Source organism: Salvelinus alpinus, chromosome 12 (assembly GCF_045679555.1).
Source record: "Salvelinus alpinus chromosome 12, SLU_Salpinus.1, whole genome shotgun sequence".
In the NCBI taxonomy this organism is placed as follows: Eukaryota; Metazoa; Chordata; class Actinopteri; order Salmoniformes; family Salmonidae; genus Salvelinus; species Salvelinus alpinus.
This window is the reverse complement of record NC_092097.1, coordinates 47382011-47394023: the sequence shown is the minus strand read 5'-3', so window position 1 is coordinate 47394023 and position 12013 is coordinate 47382011. Positions and strand designations below refer to the sequence as shown.

Genomic DNA, 12013 nt, shown 5'->3' with positions numbered 1-12013 from the left:
CTCATTTCACCAAATGCTTTTCTAACAGGTCAAATTGGCGTGTTGCAAAGTGATGACGTACAGGATGACAACAGCCCTCCTGCTCAGAATTGAGGTCAGGATTTTGCCAATGCCTGCCTCTGCCTACTTATGCAAGGGATACTACGCTTTGTGGGGTCAATATGTGCCTTTAGGAGAGACGGTCACAGGCGTTGCTCCTCTCATCTTCCCTATGTCATATTCATCCTTTGCCCATAAACAGTCCGAAACCTGAGACAACAGTGTGCTGTCAGGGGCGGGCTGGTTAGGTGCAAGGGGAACAGGAACTTCATTGTCCCATCTGTGCACTGCGTGCATGCCCCAACCACAGAGGAGAATTCTCTCCCATCTGGCTGAGCCTCCCAATCCATTGCCAACCTCAAGCCCCTCACCCATGTACCAAATTCTTCCCATTTGGTATCCTTTATCTTGGAGATAGAGATATGGGGAACTGATTGGGGCACAGAGAAACACTGTTGCTGTTCAATGGTTACATCAGCTACCACACCCAAAGTTCCTTCATACAAATAACATATTTTCAACTCTTCCTGCTCTTTCTCATAATGCCACAGTGATTGAAACAAATGGCTCTTCGACCATGACTAAATTTGGCAGTGCAGTGTAAGTGGTCAGACTTAGTTTGGCCTGGTCGAGCAAATGCATTCAGTGGGTCAAAAGGGTCAGAAAAGTCCCATGAATAATACCAATCGTGGCCTGGTACCCATTAAATTTACAGGACAGGTAGGACAATAAACAAAAGTTTTATCACCAAGTTTGACCAAGAGAGGTTTATTAAGGTTCTCTACCATTGGATTGCCAGATCCCCCAATGGTCTTTATTACATATTTTGACAACAGAACTTTTAAATTGTTACATTTAGATAAAATAGAAATGGTTGGCCCTGAATCGACCAGGAAGGAATTATTCACACCGCCCACACACACATTCATATTAGGTGAATCTGCACAGTTAGAAGATAAAATGGGATACTCCCCAAAGTGGCATTGTTGGCTGTCTTTTCCTTCTACTTCCTCCTCATCCTACCTCGAGTTTCCCCCTCTACCCTGCGGGTTAGATGCTGTCACACGTGGTGGTGATGGATAGCAGGTATCATTGTCCTCAGCTTCATTGTAACCACCCATAGCACGCCTGTTCTGGGGGCAATTTCTTGAAATGTGGCCAGGCTGTTGACAGTTATAACACCTCCATGGCCCTCTTCCTCCTTCACCTCTTCCTCCTCCACGGCCCCTTCCTTTTCTTGCTCTTCCAGCCCCACTTCCTCTTCCTTTGTCTCCCGAGTTCCCTATGTTCCCTTCCTCATAAAACATCAGCTGGGCACTTGCCAGTTTCTTCTGTTGTTCCTCCCTTCCTGCAGCTTGTGTACAGCATGTGGCCAGACTGTAGTCTGGGGATGAGATTATGGTGGAAAACTGGGTCACCATTGTGCCCCTCTATGAGGGGGAGGGGGAAGATCCTTCATGATGTCCATCCTTTCTCCCATTTCCCAATTCCGCTGGACTAGGATGGTTGGAGCGGCGTTCGCGTCATGACCCGCCACTGGATGTGGTATTGAAGGGAAACAGTGCGGCAGAGGGTGGTGTGAAAACAGGAGGGGGAGGGTTGTAAATCTGGATAAAGTTCACAAGTCATTTCGGTGACTAGTCGCTCGGGAGGCGGTCCTGAGGTGTCGTAATTCTACTCTGGAACTCAGTGTGTATGGTGTCTCACAGCCCTTTGTCTCCCACCACTGTGTGACTGTTGTCTTTTTGTTTCACAGCCTTAATGTCTATCACGTGGGCGTGTGAGCGAATGGGTTATTGAGCAACAACGCAAATACCACAATATGGCTTTTTTACTGGCTTGCCTTCCCCAGTGATTTTACCCAGGCACCACTACTACATACATGACTGAAGACATCACAAGGGTCTTAATACTGTACGCAAGATGAGATATTCATTTGACAGACATAAATTATGAATATTCCTATGGGAATTCAAATAGGTTGTGCCTTCAATTCAATACAACTGTATCAAACCAGTCATGGATATTATGGTGGCATTGTCAGAGCATACAATCTTATACTGTACACAATGACATTAATATATTCAACTCAAACCTACTCATACAACTCAAGCTGTGTCTACACTTGACACTCACATGCGACTTCTGCTATCAGAATACAAAGACCGCATTGAAAAGACAGGTCTAGACGCACAAAGTTGCATTGTGGCTGGATTGTGCTCAGATTTGGCTGACCACTTCAGAAAGTGATCAGGGATGCATCGTGTGCAGATTCATCCTCAATCTGGAAGCAATCAGGCTAGCGAAAGCTCATACAGTTGGAAAGCTGGTCTCAGAGCATTTAATATTATTCTGTATGTAAATCTGGAGACACTCCATTTAGTATGATACACTCTTAGAAAAAAAGGTGCTATCTAGAACCTAAATGTTTGTCCGCCGCTGTTGTTGTACCTGGGGGAGAGCCCGGTCGGCACTCATCAAGACCACCTCCTGGTATCGGCGACAAGCGGATCGCCATTGGACGCCGGCTCCCCGGTATCGTCTTGAGTAGAAGGAATGGCTATCCACCCGGGATCTGCCCCTCCGGGTGGAATCACGCAAACTCTCCCCCCGGATTATCGGCCCGTTCCCCATCTCCAAGATCATTAGCCCCTCTGCTGTTCGTCTTCCGTTGCGCCGTATCCTTCGTATACATCCCACTTTTCATGTGTCCAGAGTCAAACCCATGTCTCACAGCCCTTTGTCTCCCATTTCCAGCTCCTGCTTTTTCCAGTTTCTCTTTTCTCGCCCTCCTGGTTGTGACCCTTGCCCTTCCTGACTCCGAGCCCGCCTGCCTGACCACTCTGCCTGCCCCTGAGCCTGAGCCTGCCTGCTGACCTGTACCTTTGCCCCCCTCTGGATTACCGACCTCTGCCTTACCCTGACCCTGCCTGCCGCCCGGTACCGTTGCCCCACCACTGTTTACGGACCCCTGCCTGCCTTGACCTATCTATAGCCTGCCCTTGCTGGTATATTAAACTATTGTTTATTCGATGTGTTTTGCATCTGGGTCTTACCTTCATACCTGATAAATACAACTTATGTGACTTGTTAAGCCCATTTTACTCCTGAACTTAGTTAGGCCTGCCATAACAAAGTGGTTGAATTCTTATTGACTCAAGACATTTAATATTGAAATTTTTTATTCATTTGTAAAATTCTCGAAAAACATAATTCCACTTTGGCCTCCCGAGTGGCGCTCCGGCCTAAGGCACTGCATCACTAGAGACCCGGGTTCGATCCCAAGCCGTGACCGGGAGACCCATGAGGCGGCGCACAATGGGCCAGTGTCATTTGGGTTAGGGGAGGGTTTGGCTGGCCAGGATTTCCTTGTCCTATCGCGCTCTAGTGACTCCTTGTGCCGGGCCGGGCACCTGCAAGCTGACTTTGGTCGCCAGCTGGACGGTGTTTACTCCAACACATTGGTGTAGCTGGCTTCCGGGTTAAGCGAGCAGTGTGTCAAGAAGCAGGGCGGCTTGGCATAGTCATGTTTCGGAGGACACAAGGCTCTAGACCTTCCCCTCTCCCGAGTCCGTAGGGGAGTTGCAGCGATGAGACAAGACTAACTATCAATTGGATACCACGAAATTGTGGAGAAAAAAAAATCCACTTTGGCATTATGGGGTATTGTGTTTAGGCTAGTGATCCAACTGCGTTTTTTGGAGAGATGAGTTTGGATTGCTCTGCCATATAGCGCGCTTCTGTCTATTTGGGCTGGTAATCCTGTCTAACACAGCTTTATATATATATATATAAACTCGGTCCTCCGGATAGTTGAAAGCAACACTTATCAATATATATTGTCTCCCACCTTATCAATATATATTGATAAGTGTTGCTTTCAACTTTCCGGAGGACCGAGTTTTGAAATCAGTGAAATTAGAGTATGGTAGCTAAGGAGATGGATAGAAAAAACACCTGTCTCCAGATTATATCTTCAAACTAAGGGCAACCATGGAATCCGTGACAGGGAGAAGCATCCAGCTCGCTACATTTTCAGATATTACACGTTTCTAATTTTGACAGAATGTCGTTTTCATTTCAAGTTAAAGTGTACTGTTAGCTAGCTAGCTAACGTTAGCTGGCTGGCTCGCTAGCTAACGTTACGTATATGATCTTATTATTCACATCTCAGAGCCATTTGCTCTGCTAGTTATAGCCTAATGTCAGTTAGCTAACATTGAACCTGGATGGTTAGCGACCTACAGATACATGCAGGGTAGTAAGGTCATGAGTTGGGATTATGGTTCATTGTTTAGCTACATGTCTTAACAAAAGACTCCAATATGCAAGTAACCATTTCAATAGAATGTCACTGCGACAACTGTTGATAGACTTAGCTGGTAAATTCGCTCTGGCTATCTACTCTGATTTCAGAGTACTCTCACTGGTTTTGCCAGAGCGCAGAAAAACTGACGAAATTATGAACGCTCACGAATATGGCCGGTGTCAGTAAACGTAAATTGTTGCCAGCAGCACAGTTGCAGTCACCAACGCTCTGGATAACATAAAAACAGCCTAACCAGCTCTGCTAGGGCAAGTATAGTGGTCAGTGAGCTGTTCTCACATTTGTGTCTGGAAGTAGCTAGCAAGCTAGCCAACTTAAGCCAGTTAGCTTGGGTGCTTGAATGTTTTGGTACCTACTGGAGAGCTCTTCTTTGTCTACAACCATTCAGTATTGTTCACACCCTCTTAAGCTTTAGCCCCACCCATCTCTTTAAGGGTAGATCCGAGCATTCTGCCCTAACAAAATCAGTCAAGGCCATTTTCTCAAAAGTGACGTTAACAAGTTTATCAGCTTCCAAAGCAGAATTACTTCCCCATTGTTCCTCAAATGCAGTGTATGATATACCATTTTGTAGCTCTGTGTCACTGCTTTTATCCAATGTAAAAAACACAATTTCAAATGTTGCTACATAAGACCGAATCAAGGCGGTCGGTCACAAATATGGAAAAAGTCAAGGGGTGTGAATTCTTTCTGAAGGCACCTGATACCACAATGTTATCATGCTGACTTTATGGTTTAATAACTGTGCCTATTTTGCATGTCAGCAAAGTATGACCTCACAATGCGTCACTGTTAGACCTTGGTGTGTGCATTCCTTCCTGATAAATGAAACCTGATTTCCCTGCAAAGCCATCCTCCAGCTGTGGTGGTCAGTTATCTCAACAGTTCATCTATGTTCTAGGTTCTACGCCCACCTCATAGTGAAACCTACAGTATGTTTTAGGTTTCATTTCAGCATAAAAACGAAACTGACAGAGTAATGTTGTTGCTGTTACTAGGGAGGGATCTAGTGGTTGTTGACATACAACATAAATACTGCAGCACTTCCTGAAGTGTTTCTAATCCAATACAAGACAATATGATATTCAGCCTAGAAGTGTGTCGGAACTGTAGCGTAACATGAGTTTATGAATAACTTCACAGACTTTATTTCAAGAGGACAACACATCATAGCCATGGTACATTTCACATTTTCCTAAGAGGCAAGTATATTTCTATATTCCTGTTGTTGTTCATTATGTTGATAGTGGAAAGGTAAATGGTTCATACGCATGAAGTAATATAGACAGATGGCCTAATGATGTCTATAACATGTTTTTTAATACTTCATTGAGATTGCGCCACATTCTTGTGTCATACCACATCCAGCTGTAGATGTTGTCAGACAGTATACAAATTAATCAATTGGCAGTTAATGTTACTATTTTCTTGCTCTCTTAGTGCGACTTACAGTATACCTACAGAGATTTGAATTGGATACCTCAGGAGTCACAGAATGTTTTTTAATGAGATAGGGGGATACCTAGTCAGTTGAACAACTGAATGCATTCAACTGAAATGTGTCTTCTGCATTTAACCCAACCCCTCTGAATCAGAGAGGTGCGGATGGCTGCCTTAATCAACATCCACAGTGCCAGAATGACAGATTTTTACCTTGTCAGCTCGGGGATTCGATCCAGCAACCGCCCAATGCACTAACCACACACCTGCAGTTCATAGCTATATCTGTTTTGCTTAATGTTAATGTTGTCAGTACCATGCAATTGGTTAATTGAGACCAGTTGGTCTGTTGAATTGAGAATTGCTTTGTAGGTATATTAATTCATATAAAATGTATTAATCCTATATTTTGCTATTTAGAGGATATTGTTTTGAAGAAACTTTTATTGAGATCATTTGATCATTTTGGTGACAGGTGTAAAGCAAGGTCCAAGTCAAGCAGAGTATACTTACATATATTGCTGGTTACAGCCAGTCCTATTTTACAGATACTATAACAATTAAAGGTGCAATATGCAGAAATCGCACCGCCAATTCCTGGTTGCTAAAATGTTAATAGTTCGCCTAATTTCAGTTTATGTGACAAAACAAGCAATGTATAGCGTAGAGAATCATTCTACCATCTAAACCGCTGTGAAAAGTCTTTTCAAAACCAAAAATATTGTATTTTCAGCTGTTTGAATCTGGTGTACAAAACCGAAAGTAAAAGATACAAAACTAAACTAAAGAAAGGGAAGCATAGAAATAGTGCACAATAGAACAGATCTACCACTTCTTAGACTTCCTTTCAATGAGAATGACTGATCTATAAATAGCGAACATAGAACATAGACGTTAAACATGGCACACCGCTTCTTAGACTTGCACTTTGGCAAAGGTTCAAGGCTACAAAACATAGTACACACTGTCCATAACAGATTTTTGTTTTGGAAACAGAAAACTAACATCAAAAGTTTAATCTATGAGAAAATTTGCAGAATGTCGGCCGAGTTTCAGCTTGCTCCATCTTATCCTACTTCCGGCCACTGGTGGTGAGTGGAAGCCCCCACCGTATGCTTCAGATCTTTACCCCTTGTGACACGTTTGAGTTTCCCCTTTTATCTGTTGGGAAACAGCTATGGAAACTCCAACTTTATTTGCTATAATGTGCCTCTATGAAAGTAATATAAAGCTATAGGCACTATTACCTTCTGTTTGCATGATAATTAAATGTGCAGCGAGTGTTAGTCGAGTTACCTGGACCAGTAGAAGGAATGTTGCTGGTTCACACTTCAAAGCAATTTTCTAAGCATTTTCACTATTTTTTGTATCACAATACTCAAATTGCTGTGATTAATTATTAATGTACTTATTACAAGAAAGGTTAAGACATAACTAACTATCTCTTTAGTAAACACTTAGATATGCATGATATCAAGGACTGAAGTGTCACACAACCATTTGCCTCTATCAATAATTCAATAATGGACTAAATTAATATTGATATATGTGCAAAAACCTGTCATGCTGAGACAAACACTCGGCCCTCCGATAGGTATGACGTAAAGGTAACGTAAGGGTAATGGCGGGCTGAAGGGATTTATGTAGAGCACCTCAAGATAAAACATAATATTCAAATTATTTTCTAAATTAGACTAAAATATTAGCACTACATAATCTGGTGAGTGATAAACCTTCAATCTGGACAATAACACAAAACAAATCCTAAAACTAGAGACATTTATCGACAAATATTACGAAAACAGGCAACAACCAAACATGACGGAGAGTAAGACAGGGGAACCGTTTACAAAACGCAAGCGAGATTCTTCGACAGATACTGACGATTTAATATTCTCACCACCGGGAATGGTAAAGGTCGAAACCGATCTGTTAAAATCAATAAATGACAAACTGGGTTTACTTGAATTACTTAGTAAGGATATAAAAGAGTTAAAGGCAAGCCTAGAGATGAGTGATGAAAAAGCTGCGACATTGGAGAAGGAAACACACAAGCTAAAAGGGACAGTCAATAAGATTCAAACCGAAATGAATGGAATTAAAAAAGAGAACATCGTTCTGAAGGAAGCGTTACTGGAGATACAAACTAGATCCATGAGAGAGAATTTGGTACTTACAGGTATCCAAGAAAAAGAAGGAGAAGTTCCTGAATCTATAGTTAGAGAGTTCCTCCGTACAGCGCTTCAGATTCCATGCGAAGTTGTCGACAAAATCCAACTTGAACGTGTTCACCGCTTCGGACAGAGGGGGCAGAGGTACGAACGCCCAATTGTTGCAAAATTTGCTTCATTTAAAGATAAAATAATGGTTAAAAGCCTGGGGAAAAGACTTGCTGGGACCAAAATTGGCATGAATGATCAGTTTCCGAAGGAAATTGCAGAACGGCGCAAAGTTCTGTATCCAATTTTCAAAGAAAACAGATTAAAAGCGAAACGAGTAGCTCTCGTCGTTGATAAACTATATATTGATAACCAGTTGTTCAGAGACACAAAGACTACTCCATGGTTATTTTAAAATTTACAAAGTTCTCATAGACGAGGAAAATAAACACAATTCAAGCCCGGTTACTGATTGTCACAATACAACAAAAAATATAGCTTTTTTATAAATCTTCACATATAACTAATTGAACACACAAGCACTATTTTTACACAGTGAAGATAAAAACTAAGTAAACAGAAGGCACAGTGTGTGTGGATGGTATGGTTTGTGTTTATTTTATTTTTTATTTTATTTGTTATGTTTGGAAAGTTGAGTGAGTGAGTTATGAAATGGTTGCATATCCCAGAGCCAATGTATTGCTGTGAGCCGGGTATGAGAGGGCTTTCAATGTTGTTCAGATGATGGATATACTTTTATAATGAATTATACGTCTTATTTATTTATTGTCCTATCATGGAAAACTACATTTTTTTTATCTTAATAAATTATATCTAATTATTATCCTATTTTAATGGTACTGTCCATGGCCCTATACCCTAGACACCCACCTGAATGACCCAGATATTAAGGAGAAGTCCCTAACTGTTTTATGTGCTCGCTGTAAGCGGTCTATATGCAGCTAAAATGAGGTCAGAGACCAAGAGCAGCACTGCCCCCTCAAGATTCTGAGCCTGCTTGGCAGGGTTGGTCCTGCAAAGCCAAAGCCCCCTAAAGGGAGAGGAAAATATACAAGGAATTTCTCAAAGCTGCTAATGAGAACCTTGATGACCTTGTACCTAGCCGGTGGGGATTCCGGTGGGGTACCCCCACCCAGGCAGTGGCAGTGCTGGCAACACTAGCTGCAGTAACCCATGGGGAGGGGGTCACACTCGGACATTCAGAGAGGGGGTATATTATTGTGGCCCTGGCGGCACAGAATCAAGGTCGGACTGCATGGAGATGCGTGGGGACATGGTCATGACTGGTGGCCGTATTGTGGGTGTTTTCAGGAATAGGGTGTACATTTGACTGCCATTATCTAGGATATGACAATGGTAAATAAATTTCAATTTTTGCTTATTTTTTGCGCGGTCTTGCAGGCCTTCTCATGCAGCTGCAACTGCAATGGCATTTGTAAATCATGACCCATCTTGAGTTGGGCTCTGGGATGGTGCAACTGTTGAGAAAGTGAGCTTATGGTTGTGTGGGGATAAGGGCTGAGTGTGTATGTGTGTATCCCACAACTGTTGCGAAAGAAGAAGTAAAAGATGTAAGGTACAATAGAGGATGATCCACAGCTATATATAATACAAATCGAGGTGAGGGCAATGGAAATGCATATGGCAATTGATTTACTTCAATTCGGTAAATGGAACTGTATGCTCTTTTCAAAGAATGGATCCCAGTCGGTTCAGGGCTATGGGATACAGGGGGTCGAGGGTGGTCTGCCGGGCATTGGGATGACAAGCCATCTCGAGATGAGGCCTTTTAGCGGGTGGAATAGTAGGGACCAATTGGAGGTTTACTTAGTAGAAATGCAAATATCATGGTACAACTATATAGACACTCAATCATTATGTTACTTTTTAATAGTACGTTTACAAAAATATATTCTGATTAAAAGAATGAAAGGTGTGTCTCATGGTAAGTGGTGAAATAAGTATAGCCAGTTACAATTGTAATGGCTTAGCAGATAATAAGAAAAGACGATCAGTATTTACCTGGCTAAAAGAGAAGGATTATAATATTTATTGTTTACAGGAAACCCATTCAACAGTTTTAGATGAAGTTTTGTGGAAAAAGAACTGGGTGGGCAAAATATATTTCTCCCATGGGCAAAGAAATTCAAAAGGGGTGATGATCTTAATTAACAATAATTTTGATCCAAATGTGCAAATTGTCCAAACAGATCCTCAAGGTAGATGGATTATTTTAAATATGTTATTGGACAATAAACAAATATGGCTTGTTAACCTATACGGTCCGAATAATGATGATCCAAGCTTCTTTGAAAATATATATAAGAATTTATCAACTCTACAAGCAACACTAGACTCTATTATTATAATGGGAGATTTTAATACGGTCTTAAATAGCTCTATAGACCGGAAAGGAAATCACACTACAAATTATCACCCTCAGGCACTGAGGGTGATAATGAATCAATGAATGTCAAGGAAATCATGAATGTCATGGATATATTGGAATTAGTGGATATATGGAGACTTAAATACCCTGATTTAGTGAGATATACATGGCGGAGGCTGAATCAAGCTAGTCGTCTTGACTACTTTCTTATTCCATTCTCTCTGGCACCAAAAGTTTAAAAAGTGTTGATAGGGGATAGAATGCGGTCGGATCATCACATAATTGGCATATATATTTCTCTTACAGAATTTCCACGTGGGCGAGGATATTGGAAATTTAATCAAAGTCTACTAGATGATAAATTGTTTAGAACTAGGACAGAAGATTTTATAACTGACTTTTTCAGACATAACATAGGTACAGCAGATCCCCTTATTGTATGGGACACATTTAAGTGTGCCTTTAGAGGCCATGCAATTCAGTACTCATCTATAAAACAAAAGCAATTTAGATCAAAAGAGTCCATATTAACAAAGGAAATTGAAGGACTAACAGTACAGTTAGATAGCAATAAAAACGGTACCATAGAGGCACAGAATAATTTAGAGGAAAAACAAAAAGAAATGGAGGAACTTATTCAAGAAAGATCCAGTGTAATATATTATAAAAAATAAAGCGAACTGGATGGAATATGGGGAAAAATGCACCAAATTCTTTTTCAATCTTCAATATAGAAATGCTACCAAAAAAAATGTATTAAAACTTGTGACAAATGATGGAGTCACGCATGATTCACCAAATTATATTTTGAAAGAGGAAGTAAAGTACTTTAAGAATATGTTTTCGTTTCAGGCTCCTCCATCTCCACTAACTGAAACTAATTGTATGGATTTTTTTCCTATTAATAATGTAAAATTAACATCTGAACAGAAAGACTCATGTGAAGGCCAAATTACAGAGGAGGAACTGCTTGTTGCAATTGGGGCCTTTAAAGATGGGAAAACTCCAGGGCTGGATGGCATACCAGTGGAAGTATACAAAACGTTTTTTGATATACTCAAAGGACCATTATTAACTTGTTTTAACCACTCCTATATAAATGGTAGATTATCAGACACACAACAAGAAGGTCTGATATCGTTATTACTGAAACAGGACCCAAGTGGTATATATAAAGATCCAGTCCAATTAAAAAATTGGAGACCTCTTACACTTCAGTGTTGTGATGCAAAAATCCTAGCAAAATGCTTGGCGCATAGAATAAAAAAAGTTTTGTCAGATATTATTCATCCTAATCAGACAGGTTTTTTACATGGACGATACATTGGAGATAATATAAGGCAAGTACTGGAAACAATAAAACACTATGAGATATCGGGGACACCAGGCCTGGTTTTCATAGCTGATTTTGAAAAGGCTTTTGATAAAGTACGACTGGAGTTTATATATAAATGCCTAGAATATTTCAATTTTGGGGAATCTCTTATAAAATGGGTTAAAATTATGTATAGTAACCCTAGGTGTAAAATAGTAAATAATGGCTACATCTCAGAAAGTTTTAAACTATCTAGAGGAGTAAAACAAGGTTGTCCACTATCGGCATATCTATTTATTATTGCCATCGAAATGTTAGCTGTT

The 12013-nt window shown here is 40.9% G+C and overlaps 2 protein-coding genes across 5 annotated transcripts in view; one reads left to right on the top strand and one right to left on the bottom strand.

Moving 5' to 3' along the window:
- The window catches only part of LOC139536271 (stathmin-3-like), a 72268-nt gene that overhangs the window by 32644 nt on the left and 27611 nt on the right, over positions 1–12013 (bottom strand). Inside the window, exon 1 of one of the 4 annotated variants that reach the window (XM_071336646.1) lies at positions 7984–8105. The exons of 2 other annotated variants lie outside the window; for them this stretch is intronic. The gene's annotated coding sequence lies outside the window, so the exon portion shown is untranslated. Of the gene's footprint in view, positions 1–1062; positions 1082–7983; positions 8106–12013 lie in introns of those variants that run through there. One more of the 4 variants, XM_071336648.1, reaches the window with a different exon arrangement.
- Positions 5410–12013, top strand: part of helz2a (helicase with zinc finger 2a) — a 31021-nt gene continuing 24417 nt past the window's right edge. Inside the window, exon 1 of the mRNA XM_071336642.1 lies at positions 5410–5568. The gene's annotated coding sequence lies outside the window, so the exon portion shown is untranslated. The remainder of the gene's footprint in view (positions 5569–12013) is intronic.